Genomic DNA, 10,209 nt, shown 5'->3' on the forward strand with positions numbered 1-10,209 from the left:
TTCCTTGTTCCAACTGTTCTCCTATTCCCTTGATCCTATTATCCTATTATCCTGTCCCCTTCAGTGGTGACCCCAGTGATTTTTGACAGTGAATTTATGTTATCTGTGAATACATTTGTGAAAGTTTTTCTTAAGATCTTTGTTGGTCATTCTTATGGTAATTGAGTAACTTGGCATTTATTCAATATTTTTATATTTGTTGTATTTGTCATTTTTCCATTTAATAATAGTAATAATAATATCCTTTATTTCAGCTCAGGGCCATATACATGGAATATGCATGATACAGACAGTAACATACACAATCTAGATACAAGATACAACATGATAGCCTTGGTCAGTTACAACTGTCCCCTTTATCCCATGTGTTACAATGTTACCTGCTTTGCATATTCGTGTAGACTTCCCCATTGTGTGTCTTCCTCTGTCGTTCTACAGTGCCACTCAACATTTACTGCCAGCGCCATTCATCAGGACAGGATTCCCAAGATCTTAGTGGGATCAACCCTTGCGTAAGGTGTTCCACCTTATGTGTTTTAGTCTTAAGAGTTCTATCGTTGTTTTATGCAACATATTTACTCATTAGTTTTAGTGATTTGCTTGCAACCCATTGGTGAATTTGTCCTTGATATTGTACATAATAGTCAGTAGTGATACAGTTCCATGGAGCCAGTGAGAACTCTTATAATTTTATTATTCTTCTGACTACGATTAGTAAATTATATTTCTAAGTGGACATAATACGTTTACATTCAATCCTTTTATTTTCTGCTCACGTGAGGTATGTCACCCTTAGTCAGTTGTCTTTTCCAAAAGAATTTCTAAGTAGAGCCAGTTCCTCCAGATTTTCCAAAATAAAGGGTCCGAACAGAACTGAAAGTACTTGGCTATCTCGCTTTTTTCTTTTTTTCCTTCGGGGCAAAAACCTTTATATATATATATATATATATATATATATATATATATATATATATATATATATATGTGTGTGTGTGTGTGTGTGTGTATGTATGTATGATGTATGTGTATGTATGTATACACACACACACACACACACATATATATATATATATATATATATATATATATATATATATATAATTTTGTGTGTGTGTGTGTGTGTGTGTGTGTTTGTTTATATGTATGTATGTAAGTATATGTAATATTATATAATGTTTGTGTGCGTATGTGCAATTTGTGACTTAGGTAGTAATCTTTATGTCTTTAGTAGCAATGATATAGTTTCAGTAGCAGAGCTGTTACAGTTCTAATACATTTATGACTTTAATAAGCAACTTTATGGTTTCAGTAGCAGTTTTGTTATAATTCTAATGCAGTTGAACTGGGACTAAATCACAATTTGAATAAGAAGTGAAATTTAGAGTACGAGAGCTTTGAAGAAGTTGGAAAGGTAAGAGGCAATAAAAAAAGAATGTGTGCATACATCTCAACATTCATGTATTTACATCCGACTTTATACGTGCACATAATATGAATACGTAACCTCTGTAGCATTTCGAAACCCTTCCATTGTTTTGTATTTCATTCCGAACAGTGTCCAGTACTATAAACCCGACGGTTTTTCCTTTTTGAAAACATGAACAGGGAGTACATTATGCATGTGTTTATTCAAATGTATGTCCCCGTGTTTATTTAATCATATTTACCTGCATATAGCCCCTCTCCCCCCCCTCCTCATGCATGCATGCATATAACATAGCTCGTTTAATCAGTTTCAATGCAGCGCAACAATACAATGTCCGGCATTGTTTAATTATTCATCTATACACCCGTCGGCAGTTGCAATTAAGAGTGCGAGCGCGTCCTGGTTAAGTATTCATCGCTATAAACTCAGGTAATTTCAATTAGTATACCCCGTGCATATATGCCTCCGCAGCGGATATCCATTCGCCATTATGGCGGATTCATTCGCCTCGAAGTCGCGGACTGAAGGAGACACACACACACACACACACACACACGTGGAAATTTGCATTCGTGGCCCAGCTGGGCGTTGTGTTTCTCTCTCTCTCTCTCTCTCTCAGTTCCCTACATCTCTATATCCCTTCCTCCCACTTCCTCCCTCCATCTCCTCATCTTATCTTCCCTACCAACCCCACTCGCCCCACCAACGAATACCACTCCCCCATCGTCCCTCGCCCATCTCCCTCCGAGCCATCATCTTAGTTTCGGGTGTCCTTTGAAGGCAGGTAGGTTTAGCCCATTTGCTATGCGCCATTGATGCCTCCTTATTAATGTCATTATCTCTTTGTGTGTGTCGTCATATCTGGGTGGAGCGATCGGCTTCTGCTGGAGGCGATGCAACCGTGGGCGTCAGTTCTCTTGTATCTACAGGAGAGGCTTCACCTGATAATTAAGTTTTTCAGAGTTGCTTAGTTTTTCAACTCTGTTCATAAGAGTCCAGTCAGATTTTGTCCTCAGATTTTAATAAAAGCTAATAATCGACCCACGCTGATGGCATCGTGCTGAAAAGTGAACCTGAGTTTTTTTTTTCGGTTATTTATTTCTGTTTCTTCTGATTTCAGTTAAAGTATTTCGTTCGTACCAAAAAATACTGGGTATGTCACTGACTTAGTTCCTCGTTGGACGAGTGGTTTTCGCACTCGGCTACCAGTCCGGTGGTCCGAAGTTCGATTCTCTGCGCGGCCAACGTGGAATCAGAGGCATGTATTTCTGGTGATAGAAATTCATTTCTCGATATAATGTGGTTTGGATCCTACAATAAGCTGTAGCTCCCGTTGCTAGGTAACCAATTGGTTCCTAGCCACGCAAAAATATCTAATCCTTCGGGCCAGTCAGCTCTGTGGTCTGGTAAAACTAAGATATACTTATCTTAATGGCACTGACTTGAATTTTGCTTTTATTTTCTTAAACTGTATGTGTCAGTCTTTATGAATGTGATATAATTCTAACGGGTAATTCCGTTTTGAACTTAACTTATATTGATATAAGTCTTATCTTCAAGTGTAGATCTTATCACAAAGGCTAAACTTTAGATATATGGAGTCTTTGTAAGCACCTGACTCGTAATTCATTGCATAGGAATTTCCATGTAACTTAAAGTCAGCTTTATATTTTTGTCTATGTGAAAGACTTTTTTTTTCTTTGCCATGTGATTACATATGACTGAGCCATAATTCTAAAACACGAGACTTTAACGTAAAAAATTTAGGGCTAAGAAACACGAGAGTGTTCGTGAAAAATTTGATAATTCAGATTTACAAGTATTCCGTAAAAAAAATATATAATTTAAATACAGGGAAGTGTTGCGTAAAAATTTTATATTCAAAAAACAGGGAATTCTTCCGTAAACATTTTATAATTTAAAAACACGAGAGTGTTACGTAAATAATTTATGATTTAAAGACGCCAGAGTGTTCCGTAAAAAAATTATCATTCAAAAACACGATATTGTTACTTTACACTTCCATATATTATTCATACGCGAATTGTGGTCCAGTGGCTTTAAATAATTCAAAGGTGATTTACGGCGTTTGTACAGAAGAAATGTTCGTGAAATTACTTTGTGATTATCGAAAGTGAAACGAGTTATTGAGGTTCCGACTCGTGAAGAACTATGTATGTCTGGCCAGTTTGAGTGACCATCGTTTGCATAACTTCGCCTTGAGGTTAATGGTAGAATGAATAATTGATGATCTCGATCCATGCTTCGATTTCTTCTACATATTAATGTCTCTCTCTCTCTCTCTCTCTCTCTCTCTCTCTCTCTCTCTCTCTCTCTCTCGTGGTGCAATCGTTGCTCGCTTGCCCGACAGTGAGCCTCATTTCGATCCCTGGGCTATAATATATGTTGATTATGTTTAAATGTTCGTTATTTACATTTCAATATTTGTTAATTACATTAGATTTGCTTATTGCAATATAATATTTATTAATTACATTTTAATATTAGTTAATTACATTTTTGTATTTATTAATTAGGGTCTAATAGTTGTTAATTACATTTTGATATTTGTTCATTACATTTTAATGTTTGGTAGCTTCATTGTAATATTTATTAATTACATTTTGATATTTCTTAAATACATTCTCATGTTTGTTAATTACATTTTATAATTATTCTTTAAGTTTAATATTTGTTAATTGCATAATGTTTCTGATTAAATTCTAATATTTGTTAATTAATTTTCGATATATTGTTATTTATGATAGCAATGCATTTATAAATTTATAAACATTTTTAAATTTGTTATTTATTATAGTACTGAATATATTTGATTAGATTCACCACTTCATCAGAAATAATCCACTCTGTGTATGAAGGATTACAAAGGATCTGCACACACAAACACACACGTGCACGCACACACACACATACTCATACATATCATATACCAACGCGCACACACATACACACACACACCCGCGCGCGCGCGCGCGCATAAACACTCACACAGCAATCTTCGAAGCGCGGGAGCAGCTGAGGGTCGATTCGCCGTCAAATTGAATCGTTTTCAAATGTAAATATTTTGTCGAGCGAGAAGCCTAAACCGGCTGTGTTTAGTGGGATTATCGGTGTAATGGCACTGAGCACGCCGATCCTCCTCCTCCTCCTCTCGTTCAAAATGTAAATGACGAATGGAAAAAGGGAGAGAAGGATTGTCGGGAAGGAAGTATAATTTGAACGGGGAGAGAGAGAGAGAGAGAGAGAGAGAGAGAGGAGAAAAGCGAAAGGGAAAGGAAAAAGTTTGCTAACTGACACGAAGTGAGAGAGAGAGAGAGAGAGAGAGATGAGAAAAAAATAGAAGAGAGAAAAAAAAGGATAAGGGGTCGCCAACTCACAGGAAGTGTATATGGGAGAGAGAGGGGATAGAAAGTACAGAAAAGAGGAAAGAAAAGGAAAAGGTTCGCCAGCTGACACGGAGAGAGAGAGAGAGAGAGAGAGAGAGAGAGAAAAGTAACTCCCGTCATTTCACAGAGAGCAAATTAGCTCCCGAATTAGCCATCGGTTTATCCCTTTTGAGTGACGGACTTTGAGTTTCCCATTAACATAATCCTTGAATGTCGTCGTTCATATATCATCGTCCTCTCTCTCTCTCTCTCTCTCTCTCTCTCTCTCTCAGAGACGCATAACCTTCCTTCCCTTTCACGTTTTTCCAAAAGGGAAAGGATATTGAGCTTAAGCAAAAGTTACATCCTTCATCTCCATTGGATTCATTCCATTCTTCATTTTTTTTTTTTTGAGGGGTAAGAGTGTGCTGTATCCTCCTTATCCTTCGGTCCTGTTTCCCTTTCCCTCCCTCCACCCCCCCCCCTCATCTCCCTCCATCACACTCTCGTCCAATTGCCCAACCCCCTCCCTTTTTCCTCGCGAACTCCAAGTCTCCCGAATCCGCCTTCATTTCTCTTTGTGGCGATCATTCTCCTGACTTGGTAATCTCGCACCTCCCCTCTGCTATCCCTTTAACGCTTTGCCGTCCCCTTATCCCTTATCCCTTCTCTCTCTCTTCTCTCTCAATAAAGCCCTAAACCCCTCCTCCCTCTCCCTCACTGTTCGTTCGTTCCTCCCTCTTTCCTTCCTTACGCCCCTTTTTCCTTTACTTTTCATCCTGGGATCCGAAGCGTGTCCCTTTTAACCCTGTCCAGTGGTGAATTGTCCGGAAATGTTCTCTGTCCTCGTCCGATTCCTATGGAGAGACTTCTTTGTTTGGCCGTGGATTCGAAGACAGCGTTGTTGTCGTAGTCATGGCTTTTTAATCTTTTTGTGATTATTTGATCATTTGATGATTATTCTTTCTCTCTTTCCCTCCTACTGCCTTTTTTATTCTTGTGTGTGTGTAAGAGAGACGATGGGTGTGTGTGTGTGTGTGTTTTGTGGGTTTGAGAGAGAGAGAGAGAGAGAGAGAGAGAGAGGAGATAGAGAGAAATGGACTGGCAAATTCGGGAGAGCAAAATCTTCCATTGAGTGTTTGTTTGTGCATGTGTGTGTGTATGGTAGAGAGAACAAAGAATAAGATGATGATGAAAAAGAGAAGAGAGAGAGAGAGAGAGAGAGAGAGAGAGAGAGAGAGAGAGAGTCTGGCAAATTCAGGAGCAAATGCCTCCACTATTATATTGAGAGCACGTGGTGTGAATGAGAGAGAGAGAGAGAGAGAGAGAGAGAGAGAGAGGGGGGGTGGGCGGCTTACGGAACGACAGTTGGTTAGTTAAGAAATTCCGGGTTTTGTGACGGCATCCTCCTGCACGGTGAAGGAGAAAGGACCCTTCGGAGAAACGCGGCGACCTGTAGAGCGAAAACCAACTTCAACTTCCGGGAGAAAATAACGAACTGGCTCTAAACCTTAACGAAGTCGTAATCTCTTACCGAGAAGACTCTCAACTTACTCCCAGCTTCGCGTCTCCCGAAGTCCATCTCGACACGGGTCTCATGCGGCAGCACAAGTTGAGTAAAACGACAGACAGACATATGATGCTAATGATTATAGGCGGCTTGAGAGACCGAATCATTAAATCGATCTAGAGTTAAACACGAGCTCCTTTTTTTTATTTTTATTTTTTTTATTTTTTTATTTTTTTATCTTTTTTGTCATGTTGAACTCGCGTTGTGAACGACTACCGGGTTTGTCGAGAGAAAGATAGAGAGATAATGATCTGAGCTTTTAAAAAAGGCCCAAACACGTGCTCGTTTGTGTGTGTGTGTGTGTGTGTGTGTTCATGTCGAACTCTTGTTGAAAACGACTACTGGGTTTGTTGAGAGAGAGAGAGAGAGAGAGAGAGAGAGAGAGAGAGAGAGAGAGGGCGAAGGCCTCTTGTTCAAGGATGAACGATTACTTGATTGGGAGTGAAATGTATTCCTCTTTAGATTGATTAATGATCTGGCCTTTTAAAAAGAGGCCCAATAAACTACGCTCTGTTTAACAGCAGGGCGAGACTCGTCGTCGTCACCTGCTGTAGTAGTGTAGGGCAGCTGGTCTCAATGGGAGCCTGAACGGAAATAGGTATTAATGAGGACGAGGATAAAAAAGATACAACAACAAAAAAATACAAGAAGAAAAAGATGCTGATTAAAATTCATTGCTGGTATTCAGATTCCAGCCAGAGCAGAGAGTCCCAATCAGTGAAGACGAAAGGAAATAATTGTATCCTTGTCGACAATCATATAGTTCAATGATGGTTAATTATTACATTAATTCGTCCCTGTTTTGACGAACTGCCATATCCCCATTTTTTTTTTCAAGTTTTTGAGTTTTCCAGCCAAAAATCATCAAAACCCATTTTCTCAGCATGGGGGAAAAATGGCTTACGCCAGTTCGCCAAACTAGGGACGAAATACTTGAGTCATGACCTCTTCTGTATTAAGTACTACCAGTGGTCAAATCCCGCCGATGCTGTAATGTAAGCAAATCGGTAAATACATTTTGTGCTAGTCATTAGAGCAACCTTAGAGTTGATAGCTCCAAAACTTATTTTCTGTCGTGATATGTTTTCCTCTTGAAAAAGTACTGTATATGTTCATTCTGGAGATCTACTATATAAGGAAGTTAGTAAAAAAAAAACTTATTTATTTATATCCGCTGACAACTTAAACCGACAAACTTACGAATTTTGCAGTCATAATTGCAGACGTATCCTTGTACAAGCCTAAAGACTATTGGTCTTCGGATAAGCGTTGCTTCATTCTGGCAAAATAGTTCCACGAGTATAAGAAAACTGTTCAGTGTAGCTAAAGCACTGTACCGTTCAGCATCAAATTTTGTTGTGAAACTATCTCTGAAGGGCGTGGCCTCTACCTTTGTCGCCGTGTCCCAAATCATAAGAAATAAACAAAAGAACGGAACTCAGTAGACTCGTACGAACTCACCACTTGTGTCAAAAGATTTACCATTTTTGGTAATACATTAATACATGGGAAAAAATTATATTTATTTTTTTTAGAAATACAACTGGACAAAAGCTAACTAACTTTTAGCACATTTTTTTCAACTGCTATGACAAGATAGGATCCCCAGAGATGTAAAAGGACAAAACTCAGAAACAGCAACGCCACTCATTGGTCGAAAGCTAGTCATTTATTAACCTCAAAAAAAAAAAAAAAAAAAGGAAATGTAAAAAGATATCCTACCTTTCATCCTACAATATTTGTGGCTCTGGAACCACTATACCCAGGGGCTTAAAATTTTGTTCGGAATGTCACAATTTTATTTGGGAACTTACCAAGCCCTTTAAGCCAATTTTTTGGTGCAGGGTAGTGAATGTCTCAGTATAAAATTCTTTCGGTATTTTAACTGAAGGGGAGGACTTCAAGGCCGTATTTTTCTTGTTGCCAAATATGGTTATTTAATTCCTTCACTGCAAATATTAGATTTAACGGTAAAAGAAACATTACGAGATAGTGGAGGGTAAATAACCACATATCTGTGAGTGTGGTGAATAAAGCCTATTCCTGGTATTTCCAGGGGATATAAGTTTTACAAACAACAGGTTATTTCTGCATCTTAGACAGATTTACTGCAAAGGTTTTTTGTTCTTTTCCATTCCGAATAAAAGATGGATTTCAGTTACTGAGCTGTTCGTATCAGTCATTTTTTAATTGCTCCGTAATGGCTTGCAGTTACGTTGCGCAGTTTAATGCAGTAATAAAGACTCCTGAAATATTGTTGCAATTCGTTCCCTCATAAAGACAGGCCGTCGAGAGAGAGAGAGAGAGAGAGAGAGAGAGAGAGAGAGAGAGAGAGAGATGAAATATGTAAGGGCGGGGGAAAAGGTTATATATATATTCCTGGAAAAGGAAGGGCCCGTGATGGACAGGTTTAAGGGACCCTTTCCTCTGAGTCTTTAATCTTCCCCAATTTAGACTCTTCTGATTGAATAGCTGCTGACACGCATGTTTATGTACCCGCGCTGTAATTTTGCTGCCCCGTCCTCGTGTGCCGAGTACTTATGAGTGCCATTTGCCAAGCTATTATACGTGTGAGTGCCATTCTCCAGGCTATACTTTTGAATGCCTTTTCCAAGCTATACTCGTGAGTGCCATTTGCCAAGCTAATTATTTTGTCTGCTATTTGCCAAGCTATATACTTTTGAGTGCTATTTGCTAAGCTATATACTTTTCAGTGCCATTTGCCAAGCTATATACTTTTCAGTGCCATTTGCCAACCTGTATGCTCTGAGTGCCATTTGCAAAGCTATATACTTTTGAGTGCCATTTTCCGACCTTTATGCTCTGAATACCATTTGCCAAGCTATATACTTTCCAGTGCCATTTTCCAGGCTATATACTTTTGACTGCTATTTGCCGTGCTATATATTTTTGAGTGCTATTTGCCAAGATATATAATTTAGAGTGCCATTTGCCAACCTTTATGCGCTGAGTGCCATTTGCAAAGCTTTATACTTTCGAGTGCAATTTTCAAACCTGTATGCTCTGAGTGCCATTTGCAAGGCTATATACTTTTGAGTGCCACTTTCCAGGTTATACTCATGAGTGCCCTTTACCCATCTATACTTACGAACGCCATTTGCCAAGCTTGTGTTCACGGTTTGTGTAATTACTGTACATGAGGATTAGTTTACTCAAATAATATTGCTTCTGAAACTGGTTTTATTCCGCACTGGTGGCCTGACCTCTTATTTTAAGATCTTATTGCCTCCGGCAAATATGTTACAAAGAGGCTGTACATCCACATATGTATTTTTTTTATATATTTATCTATGTAAGTACGCACATGTCTGAATGTAATCCTTGGGATTACCTTGAGCTTACGCATGCACAAAACAAACGCAGCCACGCGCACGCGCACGCGCACACGAGTTTCTTTGGAATTTCGAAATCTTAACGAGAAACCGAGAAAGCACATTTATAGCAGAATAGAGTGGCTTCTTGATGAAGCGTCAGTTGCCACCCCTGTCAGAGTTTTAAATGGCCTCGCGTGGACGTGAAAAGTGATGAATGATTTTACCAGTTGATAGGTCCCTGTCACGATAAACCCCTGTTGCTTTTGTACCGCCCGACACTTAATTCACTTCAGAGGTCTCGTGCGGACCCCGAATCGGAAGATCAGCAGCAACTGCGTGGATTTCGTAACCGAAGTCAGGAGGAGGCGTTCGGACGATTTCAATTTAGACGTCACCGTGGTGGCCAGTTCTGGGAGTGTATGGATTCGACGGTGAGAATTATAGCAAGACTGAATTTTCCTCCCCCACCGCCATTCCTCTCTCTCCTCTTCT

Source organism: Macrobrachium nipponense, chromosome 30 (assembly GCF_015104395.2).
Source record: "Macrobrachium nipponense isolate FS-2020 chromosome 30, ASM1510439v2, whole genome shotgun sequence".
Taxonomy (NCBI): Eukaryota; Metazoa; Arthropoda; class Malacostraca; order Decapoda; family Palaemonidae; genus Macrobrachium; species Macrobrachium nipponense.